Genomic DNA, 27,974 nt, shown 5'->3' on the forward strand with positions numbered 1-27,974 from the left:
GCGCAGTGTTTAGCACGCTCGACTCGCATTCGGGAGGACGACGGTTCAATCCCCCGTCCGGCCATCATGATTTAGGTTTTCCGTGATTTCCCTAAATCGCTTAAGGCAAATAGCGGGATGTCCCTTCGATAGAGTACGGCTGACTTCCCTCCCCCTCCTTCCCCAACCCGATGGGACCGATGACCTGTTTGGTGTGGTGTGTGTGTGTGTGTGTGTGTGTGTGTTTGTCCTTAGGATAATTTAGGTTAAGAAGAGTGTAAGCTTAGGGACTGATGACCTTAGCAGTTAAGTCCCATAAGATTTTACACCCATTTGAACATTTTGTAGACTGGATTTCTGCCTAGTATTAACTGAGTGAAAGCTGCTAATTCTCGGGAATAAGTTGATATTGTTAAGATGAAACGGCAGTAAAGAATGTATATATTGAGAGGCCGATGTCAGAGTACCCGGACTAGTGAACAGGGGTCGACAAGAGGTTGCCGAACTCACACCAGTTGTTGCCCGAACTGCCCGTGTCTGAGCCAAAAATATCCTTTGAGAATGGGAAGAGTTTGCCCAAAATATAATACCATGCGACATAACCGAATGAAAATAAGCAAAGTAGACTACTTTTCGTGCCGAACGATCACTTACTTTAGATACCGTTCGAATAGTAAAAATGACAGCATGAAGTCTTTGAACAAGACCCTAAATGTGGGCTTTCCACGACAGTTTACTATCTGAACACCTGGAAATTTGAACTGTTCAGTTTCACTAATCATATGCCCATTCTGTGAAATTAAATCGTCGGCTTTTGTTGGAATGGGTGTTAGAAACTTTAAAAACTGAGTCTTGCTGTGATCTAGCGTTAGTTTGTTTTCTACAAGCCATGAACGTATGTCACGAACTGGACTATTTGAAAGAGAGCTAATGTTGCACACTACATCCTTTACTCCCAAGTTAGAGTCATCAGCAAACAGAAATATTTTAGAATTACATGTAACACCAGAGGGCAAATCATTTCTCAACCTATACCTCGTATATAGCCAATACCACTTTCTGCTTCTCATTCTGGCAGGTTTCATCCCCCACTCAAGGAGTTGCAGAGGAAGTCAAAAAGTCAGAGCCAGTCCTACACCGAGAAGGAGCGTTGTTAGCGCTCCAAGAGGAAGACGTGCTAAATAAAGGCTCTACGATTTACGCTATTTTGAGTGTGACAAATAGACGCTGAAGAAACAAATAAGAATAAACTTATCCCAGGAAGCAATTAAATGATATTGAATTTTATTACGAGGGCTTTTTTTTTCGAAGTCAAATTCGTCGCGAGATGGAAATCACAGTGAAAATGAAAAATATTTTATTTGCAATATTTTGCTACAGCTTCCAGCTACTTCTCTGAAACTCTGTGAGTACTCGTAGGCTTTCTCGGGACAGTTTACGTCTATCTTCAAGACTTTCACACCTCAGTTTCTTCAGCATACTGTGGGGCGGCGGTTTGGAATTATGTTGTTGTTGTATGTTCCTATTATTTAGAATGTTATTTATGCTGTCTTTCGCCGTTCTCAACACTGGCTCTCTAACTACAATATTGGCAACCAGAAAGTGATTAGCAAAACGTGAAGCCTGTAATTAGAATTCCTAGTGCCGACTTCATCTGAGAATACACTTATAGTTACAGCTCTGAGGAATTAGGAGATTGTCTGGGATTTATAATCAAAAACAGTCGTGAAAAAACGTCCTGTATTCTGAAAGTCACAGATGAAAACAAAAGAATCCACACAATCTAACTAACAGAGCACTTCAGAGTCTATTGCGCTGATGCCACTATAACTGTCCAAATTAAATATTTAAATGAATGCTCGCCAAAATTTGATGATTAGGTTCATCAAACGCCACGCTAAATAATGGTAGAATGTTTGTCCCGCGGCGGCACGTGAAAATACGACATACGCAAACTGAAGATCGATAATTAAAGTCAACCCAGAATTAACACTTCACTCGAAAATGATTTCATGGTACGCGTATCTCGAGTAACTTAATACGGCATCCGAGGCTGTTTGTAGCAATGATACCGACGCGACGCGACTCCCGACACAGATTGCGTGCTATTCAGCGTCTGGAGAGAACTGGGGACTTGCTTCCTCGCGCAGCGTTCTTATATATAAAGCCGCGGTGCGGACGGCTAAGGGAATGCCTGATCAAATCGGCTCTCCCGACTAGCCGCTGGGCTAGTAATGCACCACATTAAGTTATTGAATAAATCATAGCTTCTTTTGCTGATGCCCGATGAAGCTCTCAATTTAAATGTGCATTCAGCACACAGGTAAGTAATCATAATAAAAGTTTGACGTGGCTACGTTAAATATTTTGGGCGAGAGAATTAATTTAATTACACTGCACGCAGTAGACGAGCTCTGAACTGGCCCTTTGGAGATACGCTATCGCTATAGTTTTATAGTCATTCAAATGAAACTTCTCACATCTTTATGGTTATAGCGGATCTCCATTCTGGTTGGTTCAAATGGCTCTGAGCACTATGGGACTTAACATCTATGGTCATCAGTCCCCTAGAACTTAGAACTACTTAAATCTAACTAACCTAAGGACAGCACACAACACCCAGTCATCACGAGGCAGAGAAAATCCCTGACCCCGCCGGGAATCGAACCCGGGACCCCGGGCGTGGGAAGCGAGAACGCTACCGCACGACCACGAGATCTCCATTCTACTTAAATATAAACATCCTAGCCTTATTTATTAGCCTACTTAATCTATCTTGCTTCCTTAATTTTTAAGACAAAACCCAGAAAATCATGAATTTCAACTAAAATCTTAATTTGTGAAATCCAAAGTACTGTTTTTATTAAATTATTATGAAAAAGGAATCTAATTATAAATTTTGAAGTCTCTAGCTCTTTTCTGTTGCGCCAATGATTTTTACAGAAAAACGTCCAAATTTCGAAAATGGTTAAAGTTATTGAACTGATATTCAACACATATTACTTTAGTATTACTCCTGACATGCTAGAACAGTTTTAGGTTATTTGCTTGATTTTTAAAGTATTGCGCAACATTTATGACGTCAGAGCTAGTTACAACGGACTGGCTGGCACACAATGGAAAGACTGATGTGAATTTACTACGGCATGAGTAGGCTACTTCCCTACATCACCTGTGACACTCTTCCACGTGTCAAACAGACCTGTGACTATTTGTGCTGCCCCTCTCCGTACACGTTCAATATCCCCTTTAGTCCTATTTGGCATGGATCGCGCAGACTTGAGCAGTATTCCAGATTGGATTACACGAGTGATTTTTAAGTAATCTCCTTTCTAGACTGATTGTATTTTCCCAGTATTCTACGAATAATCCGAAGTCTACCATCCGCTTTACCCACGACTGAGCGTATGTGATTATTCCCTTTCATATCGCTACAAAGTGTTACATCCAGGTATTTGTAGGAATTAGCCGATTCCAGTTGTGACTCATTGAGATTGTGGTCATAGGATACTATGTGTTTTCGTTTTGTGAAGTTCGCAGTAATGAGATTTCTCCAACAGAATGACCTCCTTCATGTGGATCAGCATGAATTCTGAAAACATCAATGATTGGTAAGCCAACTTGCGCTTATCTCAGTTCTTGAATTTCTAAAAGTATCTGATTCGGTACCACGACGACAGTTATTAACAAAAGTAAGATTATATTCGGTCTCAAACAAAGTTTTTGACTAGACTAATGATTTATTGGTAGGGAGAATGCAGTATGTTATCTTAGATGGAGAGTCATCAGGAGATGTAGAAGTAACCTCGGGGAAGTGTGTAGGAACTCGTGTTGTTCATGTTGTATATTAATGACCTGGCAAGCGATATTGATAGTAACTTCAGTCGTTCTGCACATGATGCAGTTATCGTGAATGAAGTACTATCGCAAAAAGCTGTCCAAATATACTGTCCGATCCTGATATGGTATCAAAGTTGTTCAAAGATGGCAACTTGCTTTATTGTTCAGAAATGTTAAATTGTACACTTCACAAAACACGGAAAACTAGTATCCTATGATTACAATATCAGTGAGTCACAGTTCTATTCAAGATATGAACTGGAAACGTCACATAGACTCGGTTGGAGGTAACACAGGTGGCAGATTCTGTTGACTGGTAAGTAAGTAGTAAAGTGCAGTCACTCTAAAAAGACGAGTGGTTAGAAATTACTTATGCATCCTGACTTACAATATTGCTGAGTTGTGTGCGGCCCATAACGGATAAGGGTAACAGGCGACACTGAACGCTTACAAAGAAAGACGGCTGGAATGGTCACAGATTTGTTTGACTTACAGGAGAGTGTCAAGGGTATGTTGAAAAAGCTGGACTGATAGACGCTTGAAAACGAACGCCAGTTATTCCACGAGAACCTACTTACAAAGCTTTGAGATCCAGTATTAGGTGAAGACTCTGGAGATATTCTTTATCCCCCGTATCGATACCATAGGGGCTATGAAGAAGAGATTAGACTAATTACAGCACGAACCGAGGCATTTGGGCAGTCATTTTTCCCGCTCTGTAGACACGATAGGAACGGCAAGAAACCCAAATATGTGCTGCAACGCTAAGTACTCTCTGCCGTGTACTTCACAGTGATTTTCATAGAATAATAGAAAAAACTCTTTTACACAAATATGTTGATCGAAATATTGTAGTACTTTTGCAACCTCATTATTGAGACTTGGAAACTCTTCTTGAAGAAAGCAATGTTGATATCCTGGACAGTTTTAATGTAGAAAGGTCTGTCATTAAAATTGGGATTACCTTCTATGTCAATCAGTTACATCTGCACATGCACAAGAGCGCTTCCAACTTAAATGCAAACGGTCTTGAAATCAGGCTGGAAAAAGATGTTCTCAAAACCTTCATAAAACTATCGTAATTCTTTCAAGGCCACAATGAATTCTTTAAACCTTGTGTTGTCTTTAACGCCAGTGATCTTATGGAACTGGACTGTCTTTGTCATAGTGTGTCCCTTCTACAACGTGGTTTTCTTTTTAAACACATCCCCATCAAATCAGAAAGAAGTTACGTTGCAATGTCTTTTCTGCAGTGTGCAGGAAGTCCACTTAAAATGTGAAGTCTGCAATCCATTTCGGATGTTCTAATTTTCGTTCCTGCACTCATTTTTCCTTCATAAATTCAACAACAGTGAGTTTTAAATCGAAAAGTCGTTCCAGAAATGCCTCTTTACATGACCAACGTACTCTGCAGTAAAATGCGGAGTCTCCATACTCTTCCTTCACTTCCATTGAAAACTACCGCAACTGAAAATGGGATAATGGATGCAACATCAGAAATTTCACTATTCGCAGCATCAATTTCTTCACGTTCTCCATGTCTGCAAATTTAGTAGAAAGCGCTTCTTGATATACAGAGAAATGATTCCTGTCTGTCGATTGTTGTAATCGTTTGCTCTCCCGTTGTCAACTAAATCCTTAAATTCTTTCTGTACGGTATTGTAATGTTGTTTCATTGCAAATACGCAGTACTCGTGGCTTATGCGAATTGAGGATTCTCATCCGAATCTTCTGTCATTCCCATTCATTTTAAAGGATTGTGACTATAGATCGCTACGCAGCCTCTTTTTGTGCAAACTGCCGCTGGATCTGTGAACGTCCTTCGCACTACGAACAAATGGCGAAGGATTATCAGCGCTGACACCATGATTATTCTGCCGAACTCAGGGAGTTGTGCCGACCAAAACTGTCGCACCGCAGTGCTAAATGAAATGTCGAGCTGTGCCGGGTAGTTCCGAGAAGAACCGAGCAAAGCCGAGCGACAGGCCCGACCGCACACAGTGCACGCGTCAAGGTAGGCAGATGGTTCAGTGACGATGTAGTGAATCTACAGGCTGTAATAAATCTTATCCTTACGTTACTCATTTGCTCACCAAAGTTTATGTACTTCTCTTTATTGTCTGCTATCAAATCAATCTCTTCCTCATCCTGTCCAGGCTCTATGACAAAAAGTGCGAATCGCAGCCAGTGGAACTGTGTAAGAATATACTGTAGTAACGACTTTTGATCGTTGAAGTTTAAGATTACACTCATTACACAGTGGATCTATGTACTTCACGCAGCTTCACGTAATGGACATCAGATAGCTTTGGAACGAATGTTATTCCTTTGTTAACTCATTCGTTGGCTGAAATTGTTAATAACAGTCGTGCAAACTGAAAAGTCCTTTCGTTCTATTTTCGCTTGCCGCAACTCGTAGCGAAAATAAAGTAAAAGAACTTCTCAATTTGCACCGCTGTTTGGCGAATTTTTTTATTAAAATTCTTTTATGTAGATCGACATGGGCTGAACCTTCTGGATGGCGAATGTCTGGGTGAAACCTTTTGCCACAGTCAAAATGGAGGAGGGACATGTAGACACACCGGGCGATGGGGCGCAGTGTTGAGCACGCTCGACTCGCATTCGGGAGGACGACGGTTCAATCCCCCGTCCGGCCATCATGATTTAGGTTTTCCGTGATTTCCCTAAATCGCTTAAGGCAAATAGCGGGATGTCCCTTCGATAGGGTACGGCTGACTTCCCTCCCCCTCCTTCCCCAACCTGATGGGACCGATGACCTCGCTGTTTGGTTCCCCCCCCCCCCAATCAGCCAACCAACCAAGCAACATGTAGCCACACCTCCACCTCAACCTGCGTCTCAGCTGCCAGTCTATCAACTGCCCTGCACTGCATTTGTCCAGTAAACAAAACCTCGACGCCATTTAACCAAGACCACCATCCTTCTCCTTCTCATAAAACAATCAGCCGTCCTTCTAACAAACATTAAGTAATTTACGACGCACAGAGGACACAATCGGTCTGAATATAGTGGAGTCGTCAGGAGTACTTTTCTCCAAGTTACTTCTGTTGTGATTTTTACTTACTTGTTGGAAATCATTGTACCGTCTGGTTATAATTAAAAGGCATCTACTCACGGCGGTGAAGCCGGGCTCTATCATATGGCAGCGAAGCTTGATAGATATTCTAATGCTTTAATGCACAACCGATTTACTATGCAAAAAAAATTAGTTCAAATTTGTCCACCAGGCGCAAATCTGGGACTGTGAATGCAAGGAAAACGTGTAGAAATGTTTCCATGTAAGGTATTGTAGAAATGTTTCCATGTAACGTATTACGAAGGGGATGGGGCAGAAAGGACAAACAAGAGAGAAATGCATAATGTTGATTTTACTATTAACCACCAAGGACACAATTTGGTCAATATGACCACAGGAGACGTCGACGAGATGCTGCGTCCGTAAAACGACGTGATCAACAATGGCTCACAGCAGTTCCGGTGAAATCGAAGGAGCGTGTTCTTGTGCATTGGTCTTCAGATCAGGTAGAGACCGAAGCGTCTCTGGTAAACACATTCTTTGGGACGTCCCCGGAGTCAAAAGTCACACGGTTTCAGATCAGGTGAGTTTGCAGCTCATGTATCTGGAGATTCTCTGAAGATAACACATTCGCGGATGGTTGCATTAAGCAGGTCTTTCACAAAGCGAGCGACATGAGGTGTGCCCACCTTGCAAGAAAAGAATTATTTCCACACAGTTGCGCTGTTCCAAAGCTGTACAAGGAGGTCTCGATAACGTGCAGAAGACACGGTACACCCGACATGCCCTCTGGATGTATTCTTTTCAAAGAATTGTAATTCTGTCAGACACAGCAAAGGACTTGGAAGAGCAGTTGAACGGAATGGGCAGTGTCTTGAAGGGAGGGTATAAGATGAACATCAACAAAAGCAAAACGAGGATAATGGAATGTAGTCGAATTAAGTCGGGTGATGCTGAGGGAATTAGATTAGGAAATGAGACACTTAAAGTAGTAAAGGAGTTTTGCTATTTGGGGAGCAAAATAACTGATGATGGTCGAAGTAGAGAGGATATAAAATGTAGACTGGCTATGGCAAGGAAGGCATTTTTGAAGAAGAGAAACATCGAGTATAGATTTAAGTGTCAGGAAGTCGATTCTGAAAGTATTTGTATGGAGTGTAGCCATGTATGGAAGTGAAACGTGGACGATAAATAGTTTAGACAAGAAGAGAATAGAAGCTTTCGAAACGTGGTGCTACAGAAGAATGCTGAAGATTAGATGGGTAGATCATATAACTTATGAAGAAGTATTGAATAGGATTGGGGAGAAGAGAAGTTTGTGGCACAACTTGACCAGAAGAAGGGATCGGTTGGTAGGACATGTTCTGAGGCATCAGGGGATCACCAGTTTAGTATTGGAGGGCAGCGTGGAGGGTAAAAATCGTAGAGGGAGACCAAGAGATGAATACACTAAGCAGATTCGGAAGGATGTAGGCTGCAGTAGGTACTGGGAGATGAAGAAGCTTGCACAGGATAGAGTAGCATGGAGAGCTGCATCAAACCAGTCTCAGGACTGAAGACCACAACAACAACAATGTACCGAAAGTAAATGTGCTTGTGAACCGGCACCACACAATCACATATGTCCGCAGCTCGTGGTCTAGTGGCTAGCGTTGCTGCCTCTGGATCACGGGGTCCCGGGTTCGATTCCCAGCCGGGTTGGGGATCTTCTCTGCTCGGGGACTGAGTGTTTGTATTGCCTCATCATTTCATCACCATCATCATCATTAGAGACAGCGGCTAATTGAACTGTGTAAAAATTGGAGTATGTCAAAAATGGGACTTTGTACGAGCGCTGAAGACCCCGCAGTTGAGCGCCCCACAAACCAAACGTCATCACAATCAGATACGGCGACTGCGGTAGCTATTCGTACCCAATATTCGGTTTAACAGTGCCCCAAAGTTCTGTGGTTAGTTAGGCTTAAGTAGTTCTGTAGTGTAAAATACGCCTCGTCTCTCCATAGAATTATGTCACGCCAGAAAACGAAGAGCAACTTCAGAACGTTGCTGCGAATCATGATGTTTCAGTTGCTGCATCATCTGGATTTTGTACGGGTACCGGTGTAAGATAGACCGCAAAACTTTCAGTACTGTCGACCATGGGATAGACAGTTCTGATCACTCTGCACGAGCGTTAGCACTAACTGTGGCTGGCCGAGCGGTTCTAGGCGCTATAGTCTGGAACCGAGCGACCGCTACGGTCGCAGGTTCGAATCCTGCCTCGGGCATGGATGTGTGTGATGTCCTTAGGTTAGTTAGGTTTAAGTAGTTCTAAGTTCTAGGCGACTGATGACCTTAGAAGTTAAGTCCCATAGTGCTCAGAGCCATTTGAACTAACTGTGGCACGTGCTGCACGGTCAGTTACGGCAACAGCAACCTCGTCTGTAACTTGAACGGGGATAGGACGCCTTCCTCTCCCAGGTGACATACCAAGCTCAGCTATGTTTTAGAATTTCATTATCATCTTCTTCAAAGCATTTAATGGCACGTGGCTTTTCCTCAGACCTAAGTCGGCGGTACTCTCCCAACGCAGCGCTGTAACTGCAGCTGTTCACATAAAACAGTTTCTCTCACAGCACACGCTCTCTTTTCTCGATAGCCGTGCTGTTCACTCACGTTATAGTTTGTTACATGAAAGTGTGGATGTCATATCGTCATACAAGCAGTACACTGCGCCAGATATGCACCTGGTGGCCATAGTTGGAACATTTTTTTTTTCAGTTCCGATCACTACCGTATTAAAGTATTAGCGTATCTTCCAAGTATCGCTGCCATACGATAATTATACCCCACACTGGACTCCTGCGAGTAGCTGCGGTTTAGCTATAATCACTATACAAGAAGGTACGGCCAAACTTTCAGGAAACATTCCTCACACACAAAGAAAGGAAATATGTTATATGCCCGGAAACGTTTACTTTCCATGTTAGAGCTCATTTTATTACTTCTCTTCAAATTACATTAATCATGCAATGGAAACACACAGCAACAGAACGTACCAGCGTGACTTCAAACACTTTGTTACAGGAAATGTTCAAAGTACAAAACTGTCAAGGCCTTCGTGGCCACTTGTTGACAAACTGCCTATTGGCTTCTGTCTCGAGTTCTTCGGCCGACGTTCATCTAATGATTTTTCTGACGTTTCGCCAGCACGAGTGGCTGGCATTGTCAAAGCTTCACCCTCCATTGCCGGTGGTGAACTGGAGCCGAGCTCGCGGCCGCAGACTATATGTACCTGGCGCGCCAACGTCCGAGGGCTTCTCCGCGGTCATTTCCGGTGCGGTTCTCTTCTTGCTACCTGCGACGGTCGTTCGCTGCAGTACGGGAAGCCAGGATTCGTTTACCTTAAGGCTTTCCTCTTTCTTGTTCAAACTGTTCGCGTGTTTTTGTATTTCTACAGCTTCTCTAAACAAGCGCGTGTGATAGTGCTTCTCTACAGCCAGAACTTCCGTGTCGGCGAATTTTATTACGTGGTCGGTCTCATTCAGTGCGTGCTCTCCACCTGCCCCAACCTGCAATGTCGCTTATGCTCTTTGATTCTGGTGTTAATGGATCGTCCAGTCATTCCGGCCAAAACTTTTCCCGGTCGCAGGTTCGAATCCTGCCTCGGGCATGGATGTTTGTGATGTCCTTAGGTTAGTTAGGTTTAACTAGTTCTAAGTTCTAGGGGACTAATGACCTCAGCAGTTGAGTCCCATAGTGCTCAGAGCCATTTGAACCAAAACTTTTCCGCCTGTGCATAGTATACGGTATATTCCTGACATTGCAAGTGGGTCTCTTTTCTCCTTCGCCGATCTAAGACACTCTTTGATCTTCCTTGTCGGTTTGAAAATCGTCTTTACGCCATGTTTGCGCAATATACGGCCGATTCTGTCCGTGACTCTGGGAATGTATGGCAGAAAGGCCGTACCCGACATTTCTTTTTCTGGTTCCTTACTTCGCCGAGTGTTTGGCTCTGTTACGCTTCTAATGTAATTTGTGGAGTACATTTGCACTGAACATTTGCACTGAAATGAGGATTGACACATTGTTGGATGAACCATTCGCAGAAGTGTACCCGTGGAGGCCAATCAGCTGCTGATAGTGCCTGCACACGCTGTAGATGGTACGAAAACAACTGGTTCTCCAGTAGCACTCTCCATACAGTGACGTGGTCAACGTTACCTTGTACAGCAGCATCTTCTCTGACGCTGACATGAGGGTTATCGTCAACTGCACGTAGAATTGCCTCGTCCATTGCAGGTGTCCTCGTCGTTCTAGGTCTTCCCCAGTCGCGAGTCATAGGCTGGAATGTTCCGTGCTCCCTAAGACGCCGATCAATTGCTTCGAACGTCTTCCTGTCGGAACACATTCGTTCTGGAAATATGTCTCGATACAAACGTACCGCGCCACGGCTATTGCCCCATGCATCAAATGGGCATCTGCCAACTCCGCATTTGTAAACATTGTACTGACTGCAAAACCATGTTCGTGATGAACACTAACCTGTTGATGCTACGTACTGATGTGCTTGATGCCAGTACTGTAGAGCAATGAGTCGCATGTCGACACAAGCACCGAAGTCAACATTAACTTCCCTCAATTGGGCCAACTGGCGGTGAATCGAGGAAGTACAGTACATACTGACGAAACTAAAATGAGCTCTAACATGGAAATTAAGCGTTTCCGGACACATGTCCATATAACATCTTTTCTTTATTTGTGTGTGAGGAATGTTTCCTGAAAGTTTGGCCGTACCTTTTTGTAACACCCTGTATATATGGAATGGGTATTGTTTTTCAATTTGCAAAACAAGTGTTTTGCTGAAGTGCGTGAGAATTGGGGGCACAGTTCCACTTCCTGATAAACACAAATAAAAGCAGGGGTTTTGACAGCAAAATTACCTCATTAAATGAACTGAAGCTCTGCTGTGCAATGAGACTGGACTGACATATCAAATCGCCACACTCTCAGACACGCACGACTGACACTAAAAACATTTACGTACAGAGAAAGCACAGGAGCTTAACTGCAGCCCTGGCGCCAGAGAAAGAGATGGTGTGCTATACTCTCCTACGTGTTCGTTTTCTCAGACCAAGTTTTCTTATACTGGGCTTTCTATCTCTCATGGGGCATTTGCAGATGGAGATTCCGGCCATGTTACAGTCACACGCTCACCAATCCTACGCCTCGAATTCATTTAGAAAGGCCGAGGTCGCCAGCGTGACGGGGTCTTCTGCTGCAGTAGCGATGTTGCCACTGTTTTACGTCGAGGACTTTCACTTTATAGCACAGCACTCAAGTTTTTTTCTCTTCGAAACGCCAACGCCGGCCAGAGCGTGCGAAATCAAACTTCTTGATTGCAGGAGCGTGTAACAGCCGAGAACGTCTGCAAGCCGCCGTCTCCTGCCTAGTCTTGGGCCCCCGTTATCGTTTCACTTTGCCAGTTCGGCGACCCTGATGTCGGCATCGTGGCCACTACATCATCAGCAATCCAGAACGAATTGTCACTCTGCAGCGGAGTCTGCGCTGATTTGAAACTTACTAGCATATTAAAACTGTGTGCCGATTCTGGAATCGAACCCAGAACCTTTGCCTTTTGCAGGCGAATCCTCTACAGACTGAGCTAACTAAACGTAATTCAAGAACCAGCCTCACAACTTCCTCCAGTATCTATCTCCTACTCTCCAAGCTTCACAACGGTTGTGCATAGCTTGCGGGACTAGTGATCTGGGGAGAGAGGATATTGCGGAGAAATGGCTTAGCCACAGCCTGGGGCAGGGGCCGGGAATGTTTCGACGTTGGCGATTTTTCTGTCGGTGTAATGTCCGCACTATAACACAACGAATATTCCGTGATAACCAAATTTATTTGACCTTCCGTCACTCAAAACAAAACTTAAGTTCGACTATACAACACTTCGCTGGCTGTAGCGCCAAGGAGAAATCAGAGTCACTAGTAGAGAATACAAGTCCACCACTGCCAACCAGTCGATACCGACGCGTCGCAAGTTTCCAGCCAGGCCGGCCGCGGTAGCCGTGCGGTTCTAGCGCTGCAGTCCGGAACCGCGGGGCTGCTACGGTCGCAGGTTCGAATCCTGCCTCGGGCATGGATGTGTGTGGTGTCCTTAGGTAGTTCTAGGGGACTGATGACCTAAGATGTTAAGTCCCATAGTGCTCAGAGCCATTTTTCCAGCCAGGGAGGCCACAGTACGGTTCGGTCGTCGTGAATCCAGCAGCCGGGTAGTAACACAGTCATCGGCGAAGATTGAACTGGTTAAACGGGCTCAGGGAGCTCGCTTAAATCCGCAGGTCCGGCCAATTAGAGTGTTGGTAGATGGCGCCCTTATACGGTTGCTCACCCTGGTGGCAAGGGCAGCGCCGCCAAGGTAATCCGTATCGATAGTGGTGTGTACGCTGCCGTTAACCCCGCGACGACGCATTCACTTGCGCCCGTTGTTGACATCGTGTGCGGCGCCAGCGGTTGTTGTAGCACGCCGCGCCGATTTGACGGCTGCTGTGCGGCGGCCGATACGACAGTCGGGTATTGTCTGTGGTTGTTAGAAAGCTTTCGTGCCTCTTTGCAACTTCTGCCAACTTATGCGGTATGCCAATGCGTGGCGCTGCAGTAATCATTAGGCAGTGAACAGTTCATCGTTGTTACCGTCGTTTTGTTGTGTGTTACGTTACATGGCGTGTGATGTGAACAAAGCTTGCACCCCTACGGCAGTCTGTCGCATAATGTTTCGCCTACCGTCCCCGTCCCCCAACCCCGGGGATAGTTAAGAAGTGAACAGTCTATCGTGGTACGTCCAGGTTACTGGAAATGTCAAGTGGTACGCAGTGACAAAAAGTCTGGGAACCCCTGGACTAGGGAGAGCTAGTCCTGCAAGGTAAACAGAAGAAGAAATGGTTCAAATGGCTCTGAGCACTTGGGACTTAACGTCTGAGGTCATCAGTCTCCTAGACTACTTAAACCTAACTAACGTAAGGACATGACACACATCCATGCCCGAGGCAGGATTCGAACCTGCGACCGTAGCAGGCGCGCCGTTCCGGACTGAAGCGCCTAGAACCGCTCGGCCATAGCCGCCAGCAAACAGAAGAACAACTCTGAACTTCTTACGGTAGTTGTTGGCGAAGATGGCGCTTTGAGGGCGGTTCGTGGGTCGTGCTTGGATAGCTCAGTAGGTAAGATCACTGGTTCAAATCCCGATCCGATACATAATTCTAATCTGCCAGAAAGTTTTGATAATCAACAATGCTTTCAAGATGGTGACGACACGAATTGAGCAACACATCGTTGAACTTCAACAAGACAAACAACATAACTGTTCTGACGCCGTCAGTATCATCATGGGCCGCCTGCAACACCCTCCCCCAGCCACACTCCAATCTCAAGACGATCGTACTTTATGGATTTGAACAGATGTCAGAGGCTACCCAATTTGATTGTGCAACTCAATAGCAGAATTCGATTATAATCCCACGATATTATATTACTAACGGTACCGCGGTCAGCAGGTCACTTTGCGCCAGAGATTAAGCGTGCTGAAACGTCAATTTCCCACTAGTACCACCACTATCTTCTCATCAGAAAATGCTGCTTACAGAATCATTAGGCTTTTTTTAACAGATTGTAACCTGTGCATAAAATTCAGTGTCCAGTCCTGCTGGGAGCTTGTGTACTACATCATGTCTGTCAGATGTTGCTGTCACAGTCACCTTTGGTTTAATACAGGGTGAGTCACCTAACATTACCGCTGGATATATTTCGTAAACCACATCAAATACTGACGAATCGATTCCACAGACCGAACGTGAGGAGAGGGGCTAGTGTAATTGGTTAATACAAACCATTAAAAAATGCACGGAAGTATGTTTTTTAACACAAACCTACGTTTTTTTAAATGGAACCCCGTTAGTTTTGTTAGCACATCTGAACTTATAAACAAATACGTAATCAGTGCCGTTTGTTGCATTGTAAAATGTTAATTACATCCGGAGATATTGTAACCTAAAGTTGACGCTTGAGTACCACTCCTCCGCTGTTCGATCGTGTGTATCGGAGAGCACCGAATTACGTAGGGATCCAAAGGGAACTGTGATGGACCTTAGGTACAGAAGAGACTGGAACAGCACATTACGTCCACATGCTAACACCTTTATATTGGTATTTTTCACTGACACACATGTACTGTACCATGAGGGGTGAGGTACACGTACACACGTGGTTTCCGTTTTCGATTACGGAGTGGAATAGAGTGTGTCCCGACATGTCAGGCCAATAGATGTTCAGTGTGCTGGCCATCATTTGCTGCACACAATTGCAATCTCTGGCGTAATGAATGTCGTACACGCCGCAGTACATTTGGTGTAATGTCGCCGCAGGCTGCCACAATACGTTGTTTCATATCCTCTGGGGTTGTAGGCACGTCACGGCACACATTCTCCTTTAACGTACCCCACAGAAAGAAGTCCAGAGGTGTAAGATCAGGAGAACGGGCTGGCCAATTTATGCGTACTCCACGTCCTATGAAACGCCCGTCGAACATCCTGTCAAGGGTCAGCCTAGTGTTAATTGCGGAATGTGCAGGTGCACCATCATGCTGATACCACATACGTCGACGCGTTTCCAGTGGGACATTTTCGAGCAACGTTGGCAGATCATTCTGTAGAAACGCGATGTATGTTGCAGCTGTTTGGGCCCCTGCAATGAAGTGAGGACCAATGAGGTGGTCGCCAATGATTCCGCACCATACATTTACAGTCCACGGTCGCTGTCGCTCTACCTGTCTGAGCCAGCGAGGATTGTCCACGGACCAGTAATGCACGTTCCGTAGAATCACTGCCCCGTGGTTTGTGAAACCCGCTTCATCGGTAAACAGGTAGAACTGCAACGCATTCTCTGTTAATGCCCATTGACAGAATTGCACTCGATGATTAAAGTCATCACCATGTAATTGCTGATGTAGCGACACATGAAACGGGTGAAAGCGGTGACGATGCAGTATGCGCATGACACTACTTTGACTCAGTCCACCGGCTCTCGCAATGTCCCGTGTACTCATGTGTGGGTTCATGGCAACAGCAGCTAACACACCAAATGCACCCGCTTCTCCTGTGACGGGCCTGTTACGAACCCGTTTGCGTGCTACGACCATACCTGTTGCATACAGTTGGCGGTAGATGTTTTGCAATGTGCGGCACGTTGGATGCTCTCTGTCCGGGTACCATTCTGCGTACATCCTGCAGGCTTCAGCTGCATTTCGTCGACACTCGCCATAGGTGAGTATCATCTCCGCCTTTTCAGAGTTCGAATACACCATGGTCACAGTTCCTACAACACTACACTATCACAGACGTCTGGTAACACCTTGTACTACAGTTGGTCTGCGTGCAGAGACGAATGCAGAATAACAATAGCAGCAAGCGCTACATGCGGACACTGCGACAGCTAGACCAAACCACAACAGTGCACTACAGCCACACTCGTAAACACGGTCGTCATCGTAAACATGTCCCTGCAGATGCTGCTCGCCGACCGTGGCCCGTGTTTGTTACAACACGCAACTGAACGTCGGAGGTTTCAAGCGTCAACTTTAGGTTACAATATCTCCGGATGTAATTAACATTTTACAATGCAACAAACGTCATTGATTACGTATTTGTTTATATGTTCAGATGTGCTAACAAAACTAACGTGGTTTCATTTTAAAAAACGTAGGTTTGTGTTAAAAAACATACTTCCGTGCATTTTTATATGGTTTGTATTAAACAATTACGCTAGCCCCTCTCCTCACGTTCGGTCTGTGGAATCGATTCGTCAGTATTTGATGTGGTTTACGAAATATATCCAGCAGTAACGTTAGGTGACTCACCCTGTATATACGTTATGAACCTGCTCCAGTAACAGTGATGCTCAATTCGGAGGCAAACATTTCGGACCTGGGAGACGGAATAAATATTCGCCGGGAAATTTTACTGGCAAGAGGAGGAGAGGTGCCAATGTAAGGTTTCCGATAGCAACACTTTTCCCTACTGTCCTGGACTAAATTCCAGGCTTCCCCACAGTGTCTCGTGGAGTGTGTTTGCCACTGTTGATGGTGAACGGACCGCTGGATGGGGATGTTAAACCCAGCAGGCTCCCCGGTGCTATTTTTAAGGGAATAAACTCTGTGTCACCACCAAGTTCCACCCTCACCCTTCTCTCGCCATCATACAACACAAACACGACTTCACTTTATACACGCACTTACCCATCTCAGCTACAGCCAGCAGACATATTTAACACAACTCGCACACACGATTAAGGAATGGTCCCCAGCAGACGTGGTACACGTACAAACCCAGCGACTGAAAATGGGCAGACGAGAGAAAGTAAGAGAAATTATTCAGAAGCAAATGGAAAATATACGCCAGCTATAGAATTGACAGGCGAATGCGTGATAGAGAAAATAGGAGGTATATACTCGTAGATTCTTCCCCCTGCCAAGGAGTGAATTAGGATCAAATATGTAGATTTCCAGGTAAGAGATACCCATTTCCTCACTGGGTGTGGACCACTTATACCATTCACCCATGTCGCTCGAGTCTCAGGCAGGATGCTGTATGCACTTGCAAGGAAATATGGTCCTGAGAGCTATGGAAACGCTATCGAACGAAAAGTAGCGAAGCCTTTGTAACGAGTAATATCACAAGAAAAATGTCTTACTTACGAGGGTTGCCCAGAAAGTAATGCACCGCATTTTTTTCTCAGTCGAAAGCAATGCTACGAGTGCGAAACGTTTCGTATGTATTATTTCAAGTCTACTGAGTGAGCGAGCCAAGTTTCCGTCACTTCTGACTGATACGTAGCGGCAGGACAGTTTCAAAGTAGCGTTTGTAGGTGACGTTCGTTACAAGCAACGTGACGTCATTGAATTTCTCACTGCAGAGAGAGAGAAACTGTGGGGAATATACAAAAACGCCTGTGCATAGTCTAGTGTCAATCAGCAAAGGAAGTGTGGATTCAATTAGCCGCACTCTTGGATACTCAAAAGTGTGTGCAAGACGGGTCCCACGGTGTCTAACGGTGGATCACAAATCGCACAGAAAAAACATTTGTCTCGATTTGTTGAAACGTTTTGAAGTTGAGGAGGAGGCCATCTTGTCCCGGATTATGACAGATGATAAAACCTGGGTTCACCATTTTGAGCCCGAAACAAAACGACAGTCGATGGAATAGCGGCATTCCCACTTCCCACAGAAGAAAAAATTCAAAGGAATTGCTTCAGCCGGTAAGGTCATGATCACCGTGTTCTGGGATACCATTAATTCAGAAGCATAGGTCAACACATTAACACTACTCAAGACGCGCTTCTGGTGACTTCGATGCGGCAGCAACTCAGGAGATGTTTTGCTGCAACACGGTAACTCTCGGCTCCACACGAGTCAGACGACTGCTGAACACATCGCAAAACAGGGTTGGACAGTGTTACCCCATCCATTCTACAGGCCTGACCTAGCGCCCTCGGACTTCCACTTGTTTGGACCATTAAAGGATGCACTTCGTGGAAGACATTTGAGGACGATGAGGAGGTGATTCACACAGTGAAGCACTGGCTGCGCCACCAAGACAAAGGCTGGTACTGACAGGGCACACATGCCCTTGTTTCGCCGTGGTCGTGCGGTAGCGTTCTCGCTTCCCGCGCCCGGGCTCCCGGGTTCGATTCCCGGCGGGGTCAAGGATTTTCTCTGCCTCGTGATGGCTGGGTGTTGTGTGGTGTCCTTAGGTTAGTTAGGTTTAAGTAGTTCTAAGTTCTAGGGGACTGATGACCATAGATGATAAGTCCCATAGTGCTCAGAGCCATTTGAACCATTTTGAACCTTGTTTCGCGCTGGAGAAAGGCAATAGAAGGGGATGGAGCTTACATGGAAAAATAGGGTGTGTAGGTAAAATATCATTCTTTCGGGTATGTAATTTTAAATTGTTGAAGTGAAAATGCAGTGCATTAATTTCTGCGCAACCCTCGTACAAAAGTATTTAAAGAAAAGTATCCATACTCATATTTGATGCTATAGTCCGGTGCACGAATTAAGGCGGTTCACGATGGTCGAATCGCGGACGGGAATTGCATTGTTGCCAGTGCCATGCGACAACTGTGGTACGCTCATACGAGTACACGTGCCTTGTGCTTGGAGCAAGCATGTATGCTTCAAATTATGTCTCTCGCTTCCTTGTGCAGAATTTGTCGTTTAGCACAGCTATCGGCGACGACAACCCGCAATAAATGGAGTAAAAATTCATTAAACAACTCGCTACGATGACATTTAATGTTCGCTGTGGCTACGACATTCAGAACAGAGCGGTCAGACAGTAGTGAACACTCTTTGGCTGTCGGAGAACGCATACGTAGGTGCGCAGAACGATCCTAACGTCAAATACCATCGTCCGTGACTCCAGCTACAATGTTAGAATAGGTACTCTCTGTCGACCGTAACTGCTCCACCTCCTTTTGTTAAAATCTGTAGCCGGCCGAAGTGGCCGTGCGGTTAAAGGCGCTGCAGTCGGGAACCGCAAGACCGCTACGGTCGCAGGTTCGAATCCTGCCTCGGGCATAGATGTTTGTGATGTCCTTAGGTTAGTTAGGTTTAACTAGTTCTAAGTTCTAGGGGACTAATGACCTCAGCAGTTGAGTCCCATAGTGCTCAGAGCCATTTTTAAAATCTGTAAGAGAGAGAGAGAGAGAGAGAGAGGGGGGGGGGGGGGGGGGAGAGAGAGAGAGTCGGCTTTCAGAAGTTTTAAACAGAATAAGACGAGCGTTGAATCAAACAACGTTTTAATTACAGATTAAGGTTTTCAAATTATTTTAAATATTTGGTACCTGCAATATGGAATTATAGAACATATTATCAGAAAACTGCTGAACAGTATCCTAAACATCGTTTTAAGATATACTCCCTTGTTCCATTCATGTCGTCATGGATTTATACCAAGAAATATGTAATGCTCTATTTACTCTTTTGTATGCTGTAAAGTAAATAATTTTACCTTATTGTTGTGGTAAGGTTTTTGCTTAGACCCTTTTCATGCTTGGAGTATTTCTCAAAGACATAACATTTTTAAAACAGTTTTAGATATCAGTCACTATTATCAAGGTTTTCAAAACAAGGACACGTTTCAATTTTTGTTGGCGCCATTGTATCCGCTGATTTATTAGTTCACGAAGTTACATTGTTTTAAACAACGATACGAAGTCAAACAAGTTAAGTCTAGTCGTGAGAAGAAAGGCATTCCAAATGAACCAACTGTGGAACGAATGTTGGTGAAAGCGTCGCAAATGTTTTCATACGCACTCTCTGTCGCTAGCAGTTATTAGTCTGCTGGTGCTCGCTCCCTTGTTCAGATGTTGACAGTGTTGGAACTGAGGTATGCAGCCAAAACTTTTGTAAATAATAAAAATCATTACATCGATCACTCTATATGATACTTACTGGTGTGAGTGAAAGTATCATCTGAAAAGTTAGAGTAAAAGAACAAACGATATCGAGATGAAAGAAGTCGACAGCAAGAACTATCTATACTTTTTCCCTGTTCCTGACCAAAACACACTTTTCTTTATTGTAGGCAGTACAGACATCCGCATCAACAGTAGCATATAAGAGTCTCCAGAGAAGTACACGGCGAGTGGCGGTCTAACGAAGCGTACAGGCCAAGGGTTATGCCACACAGCAGCGTGCGCACTGACTGCACAAACACCACAGCTTCGACTGGAAATGAAAGTGAGAACTTCTGTCTCCCTCATGTTAGTAAAGTAGACAGTTCTATCAGAGATTAGTGCAGTGTAACGAACAGGGTGTTCATGATTACACTTTCGCTACTTGAGCGGGTCCCCATGTAAAACGAGTAAGCCTAGGACAGTGAAACTTTGTGAAAACAGTATAGGGACCTGCAGAAGAGAAATAACGAATAAACCATTTAACGAAACACTTTTTAGTTTCCTCATGAGAGGATAACATTTGTTAATTGCGTAAGTTACCTACTACCATGTTTACGTTCCAGGCTACAAACTACACTCCTGGAAATTGAAATAAGAACACCGTGAATTCATTGTCCCAAGAAGGGGAAACTTTATTGACACATTCCTGGGGTCAAATACATCACATGATCACACTGACAGAACCACAGGCACATAGGCACAGGCAACAGAGCATGCACAATGTCGGCACTAGTACAGTGTATATCCACCTTTCGCAGCAATGCAGGCTGCTATTCTCCCATGGAGACGATCGTAGAGATGCTGGATGTAGTCCTGTGGAACGGCTTGCCATGCCATTTCCACCTGGCGCCTCAGTTGGACCAGCGTTCGTGCTGGACGTGCAGACCGCGTGAGACGACGCTTCATCCAGTCCCAAACATGCTCAATGGGGGACAGATCCGGAGATCTTGCTGGCCAGGGTAGTTGACTTACACCTTCTAGAGCACGTTGGGTGGCACGGGATACATGCGGACGTGCATTGTCCTGTTGGAACAGCAAGTTCCCTTGCCGGTCTAGGAATGGTAGAACGATGGGTTCGATGACGGTTTGGATGTACCGTGCACTACTCAGTGTCCCCTCGACGATCACCAGTGGTGTACGGCCAGTGTAGGAGATCGCTCCCCACACCATGATGCCGGGTGTTGGCCCTGTGTGCCTCGGTCGTATGCAGTCCTGATTGTGGCGCTCACCTGCACGGCGCCAAACACGCATACGACCATCATTGGCACCAAGGCAGAAGCGACTCTCATCGCTGAAGACGACACGTCTCCATTCGTCCCTCCATTCACGCCTGTCGCGGCACCACTGGAGGCGGGCTGCACGATGTTGGGGCGTGAGCGGAAGACGGCCTAACGGTGTGCGGGACCGTAGCCCAGCTTCATGGAGACGGTTGCGAATGGTCCTCGCCGATACCCCAGGAGCAACAGTGTCCCTAATTTGCTGGGAAGTGGCGGTGCGGTCCCCTACGGCACTGCGTAGGATCCTACGGTCTTGGCGTGCATCCGTGCGTCGCTGCGGTCCGGTCCCAGGTCGACGGGCACGTGCACCTTCCGCCGACCACTGGCGACAACATCGATGTACTGTGGAGACCTCACGCCCCACGTGTTAAACAATTCGGCGGTACGTCCACCCGGCCTCCCGCATGCCCACTATACGCCCTCGCTCAAAGTCCGTCAACTGCACATACGGTTCATGTCCACGCTGTCGCGGCATGCTACCAGTGTTAAAGACTGCGATGGAGCTCCGTATGCCACGGCAAACTGGCTGACACTGACGGCGGCGGTGCACAAATGCTGCGCAGCTAGCGCCATTCGACGGCCAACACCGCGGTTCCTGGTGTGTCCGCTGTGCCGTGCGTGTGATCATTGCTTGTACAGCCCTCTCGCAGTGTCCGGAGCAAGTATGGTGGGTCTGACACACCGGTGTCAATGTGTTCTTTTTTCCATTTCCAGGAGTGTATGCTCAATGCGAAGGCCATTTGGATGCACAACAGCCTGGAACAGCACTAGTCACTGACGTTTGACGACTGTTCGCAGCAGTTTTCGAAAGGTGGACCACGGAATGTTGAGCTTCCGTGACACGGCTAGTGCACCGCTTGAAGACGACGCACTGCATGCAGCATCCTCAGCCATGCCAACAGCGGCTTCTTCAATAATTTGTGGCGCGATTGGCCGTCGGCCTCTCCCAGGACCAACTCCCAAACCGCCAGTTAGTTCGAACTACCGAATCATGTTCTTCAACCGCGGCACGGGAAAAAGACTACTCCGTATTCCTTTAATGCGACCATATTCGCGAAGAGCAGCGGCACGATTACTGTTGTTTCGATAAAACATCTTTACGAGTGAGGCCTGCTCATCTTGTCCAGACCCACGTTGACTGTCTACAACTGTAATACTCAGTCATGCTCGTGTTTCAACCCTACGTCGCCGCGTCAGTACCGGCGCCCAACGGTAAGTCATGACACTAACACTTGGTTTACGCAAATCATGCAGCACACAGTCTGAACCTCGTTCTTGTAAGGTTGGGTACCCATACGGTAAATAGTTTCCCGTCTGCACTGGCTCAAGTAACGAAAGTTAAATTATAACTACCGTATACATTGATACCGGCACAGATATAACTGAAAATATAACTACACAGGGAAACAGTCATCATAACAGATATAACTAGTAGGAACACATACATATGATTCAAATTGAATATTTAGACACTTAGATTAACATAGAAATGATTAACATAGAAATGAACACGTCGAATGTACACTTAAGAGACAAAACACTATGGGAATCGCCTACAGTGAGTCCCATCTGTAGGAGTTTCTGGCACTTGACGCGATGAGAAAAATACACTCTAAGGACAAAAAGTTGCATGGGGGCTTAATTATTTATAATGCAAATATTTTTGGTAGCTGTAAGTCCGATTACGCAAGTCTCGTAAACGGTTGGCCCTGACTAGTATTATTACGCTATCTGACTGCATAGAACAACAACAAAGAATGAAATGAAAATTTTCGTTAACACAATTAATTAATTAAGTCCCCAGCAACTATGAAACCTACGAAACCAAAGCACAAGTATAACTGTTCTGTATGTGGAAGTATGACTCAACGCACATCTGCCACGGTTATTCTTCAACAAGACAAGAATTTTTAAATACCAATTATACTGACGTGATAAAAGAAAATTAGAAATACTATAATTGCGCAAGAAAACCAGAATTACACTCTAATACAAGAACACACGCCAGATGCTTTGTTCACTGAACCTGTAATGACGCATTATTTAGGACACTGAAATAATGAGAAAAAAAAGAAAAGTAGTTTGTTACCTTAATTTATATTGATGAAAAGCACTCTAATCATTACAATCTCTCCACACCGACTCGTTACTATCACATCTCAACCAGAACTCTCCAATATCACATCTCAGCAAGCACTGCCTACAAACACTCTCTGCTACGAGTTCTTAACAAGTACTGACTGCTACGAGTTCTTAACAGGCACTCACTACCACGAGCCCTCCCCAAGCACTGTGGAGGCGGCTTAATAATACTCTTTGGCGCAATCTCTGGCGCAGTGGCTCAGTGTAGCCACCTTTCAAAGTATATGTACAAACAAACAAATCATTGCAATTTCAGAAAAACTGTATGACTTATTCAAGAGAAAGACTTCGCAATTGCCGGCCTTTGTGGCCAATCGGTTCTAGGCGCTTCAGTCTGGAACCGCGCGACCGCTACGGTAGCAGGTTCGAATCCTGCCTCGGGCATGGATGTGTGTGATGTCCTTAGGTTAGTTAGGTTTAAGTAGTTCTGAGTTCTAGGGGACTGATGACCTCAGATGTCAAGTCCCACAGTGCTCAGAGCCATTTGAACTTCACAATTTGAACAAATTGAGCAGTTATTCGGCTTAGCTTGATTGATAGAACTGTTGGATGGCTTCCTGAGGAATATCGTACCAGATTCTGTCCAATCAGCGCGTTAGATCGTCGAAATGCCGAGCTTGTTGGCGGACTCTGCCCACTATGCTCCAAACGTTCTCTGTTGAGGGGAGTTCTGGAGACCTTGCTAGCCAAGGTAGGGTTTGGCAAACACGACGACAAGCGGTAGAAACTCACGCCGTGTGCGGGCGGCCGTTATCTTGCTGAACTGTAAGCCGAGGATGGCTTGCCATGAAGGGCAACAAAACGGGGCTTATAATATCGTCGACGTACCACCATACTGTAAGGGCGCCGAGGATGGCAATCAAAGGGGTCCTTCTATGAAATGAAATGCCACCCCAGACCATCACTCCTGGTTGTCAGGCTGTATGGCAGATCACAATCAGGATGGTATCCCACGGCTGTCTAGGGCGTCTGCAGACACATCTTGAGCCTGGAATCTCACTGACTGGAGTAGATTTGTCGTCAGTGATCATTGCAGCTTAGAATTGAGCCCCAATGACCAGCTAGGCCAGCCATGTCGCCGGATCCTTCCCCAATAGATAACGTTTGGAGCATCGTTGGCAGGACCCTCCAACCAGCTGGGGATTCTGACGATTTAACGAGCCGATTGGGCATAATTTGGCAGTATATCGATTAGGAGGACGTCCAACCACTTCAGTCACTGTAGGCTCTTGCAGCACGATCCTTCGATCCTCTCGCCTCGTCGTCTCCCTGGTCGCCGCACGTGGCTGCCGGCTCGAGTCCACTGCTCGCAGCATCGTCTGGCCGAACACTCAGAGCGATCGACCTGGCGAGGCACACGGAGCGTCGGTCAGCCTGCGGCTTTCTTGCCGATGACTAGGCCCCTCTCAAACTGGCCAGACTGTGACAAATTAGGGTCCTGCTCGAGTCGGGATGTGACCGTCACGTGTATGACTCGTGCACCAGACGTCGTTTAAATAGTTGCCCTGCCGACTACAGCGCCACTGCAGTGTCTGTGGGCATGCGCATTGAAACCAAAATTGGATGAGTTGCATGTCGGATCTCACTGTAGTACTTTGCAAAGCTTCGCTTTTATACCTTTCTTCCCACTTGGTACGCTATTTTTAATTTTCTTGAATGCAGTAAAAAGAATTAAATTTGTACTGTTTTGGGGATATACATTGTACTAAATGTAGTACACCGAGTTGCCGCCTCTGGTAATAACGACCGCTCTAAGCCGGCTGCGCATCATATCGAACTGAGCTTGGATTATAATTACGTCCTTCTATGCTGCTTCGACTGCAGGTCAGAGTTCATCACTAGTAATGGATGGCCAGTGAGTCCCTCGACAACCTATGACCAAATGTTTTGGAAAAGGTGAGAGCTCTGACAACCATCGAAAGCCCTCTGTATCGAGGTACGTCAGTACAGCACGGATGGGATACGGTGTTATTCAAAAATAACGTCACGGAGGCCTCGAAGACACAGCACAGTAATTGCCTTTAACTCGTCTGAAATACAGTGGCAGCTGTCCAGATTACCGCCATCCAAACCATACGTGATAATGTTGCGTCCCCAAAGCAACCATATACTATCGCACCAGCCTGTATGACGGTGACGAATACAAGGGGCGAAGTTCATTCTCCTCACAGACTCCGTGAAGGAGTACCAAGCCGGGGCTCGTCTGGGAAGACGACGCCGGGTCGCCGCTGCTTGCAGTGTTGTCGGGTGGACCACTGCCTGCCCGTCCCTCTCTGCTGACGTGTCAAGTGAAGCCGCGGGTGCTGTCGTCGCGCTGGCACAGCCCGCGATGCCCCACGTGTCGCAGCAAAAAAAAAAAAACAAAAAAAAAAAAAAAAAAGGATAACACTGGGACAATCGTTTGAGATGTCGGCTCACACAACAGCGTGGGAGCCATTGTACACCTTTAACAGTGCCGTAGGTCGGCGCCAGTTGCGTGTTCAGTGTTTCCGTGCGATGTCGAGTGTTCTCGTGTGGTTTCGATCTTCCGTGGAACGGTGCCTTGAAGTGTGTTCGATAGTGAACGAAATGCAGGAGCCAGGGCCTACGAATAGTGCTACTCCGGTCGGTGTGCGCGAAGGACGAAATGACATTCGAAAACAATTTAAAACTGTCGTACCGAACATACTGAAGATTTTTACTGATCTGACCAGGAGCGAAGAAGGCAAGAATAACATAAATTTTGGGCATGTTCATAAAATGACAACAAAACATTATGGTATTTCCGAATCAGCTTTATTCCGCATTAACAGTGCATTAAAATCGGCAGAATCTCTAGATATGAGCACATGTTTTGGCTCTCCAAGAAAGGGATGTAAATGAAAATGGAAATTACGAAATTCGACGATTTCAAGCGAAACTTCGTGCGTGGATCTGTATTTCGATAGTACAACAGAAGCCAATATCCGATGGCTCGAAAAATACACAATGATTTCCATCAAAAAGTTAATTATTCAGATTTAGACACATTCCTCCCGCGCCCTCTGTGCTCGCTCAGTTCTTGATTCTGAAGTATAACGATGCGCGAAAATTTCTTAATAGTATGCGGGGATATTGCAGCAGCAATAACGGAGTTTTGCGTAAAATGCAGTTAGTGGGTGCTGAGGACAACATTCTTGTAGTATACTTCGATAAAACTTGGGTTTCACAAAACCACAGATAAAAATATATTTTGCTCGACTCCAACGGAAATATTGGCCTGAAAGTGCGTACTGTTACTTTTGTAGAGGGTATATCCGTCATTTGGTTGGTGTCTGCTGTGACGACGGATCAGGGAGAACTCCAAATAAAATTTCGTGACGTAGGAAATACTCTTGGTCGTATTAAGGCGAACCGTCGCTCGGAACTAAAATCCTGGCGGCGACGTCCAACTGCTCGTGCACTGTCGCGCGCATTCTCTCTCGTAACTAAAATCCGTTCGTAAGTGACACGATATGGTAATGATGTCGTAGACGTTACCAAAATTAATTTCATAGTTTTATTGACAAGTTTCTGGCTGGAAGTTTCTACAAGGTAAACAGAATGCAAATTCATCAACGACGACATTTTTCGTTACACATGAAGAACAGTTTCACATCTCTTACGACATTTCACATTTTACCTCGGAATACTTTTGTGTCGTCACGATAAAATATATAAACTTTAGGAATATTCATATATTATTTACTGTCCAAATAGGTCAGTGGCACTGTTTTTTCCACAGGTTTTATTATTATTTTTCTTGAAAATTACACAAATCAAAAAAGTTTTGCATCACCCCGGTTCCCAGAACTCCTGAAGATAGACGTTGACTGTGGATATTGTAACACAGACACAGTCCCGTTGGCTGTTCAGAGATGTCACTAAACCCGCCCAAAGATGTAAACAAACATGCATGAGCAGCATCTATTAGACGGAGGGGGTCCGACAGCCGATCAGTTCCAGTCATTGGTTCAAATGGCTCTGAGCACTATGGGACTTAACATCTATGGTCATCAGTCCCCTAGAACTTAGAACTACTTAAACCTAACTAACCTAAGGACATCACACACATCCATGCCCGAGGCAGGATTCGAACCTGCGACCGTAGCATTCGCGCGGTTCCGGACTGAGCGCCTAGAACCGCTAGACCACCGCGGCCGGCAGTTCCAGTCATTCCTCCAGGAAGGAGGTACACGGCTCGTG

General features: G+C 45.6%; 1 protein-coding gene across 1 annotated transcript in view; it reads left to right on the top strand.

Moving 5' to 3' along the window:
- LOC126412901 (uncharacterized) overlaps nucleotides 1-27,974 on the top strand; it is a 380,720-nt gene that overhangs the window by 225,582 nt on the left and 127,164 nt on the right. The gene's annotated exons all lie outside the window — the stretch shown is intronic.

Source organism: Schistocerca serialis, chromosome 7 (genome assembly GCF_023864345.2).
Source record: "Schistocerca serialis cubense isolate TAMUIC-IGC-003099 chromosome 7, iqSchSeri2.2, whole genome shotgun sequence".
Taxonomy (NCBI): Eukaryota; Metazoa; Arthropoda; class Insecta; order Orthoptera; family Acrididae; genus Schistocerca; species Schistocerca serialis.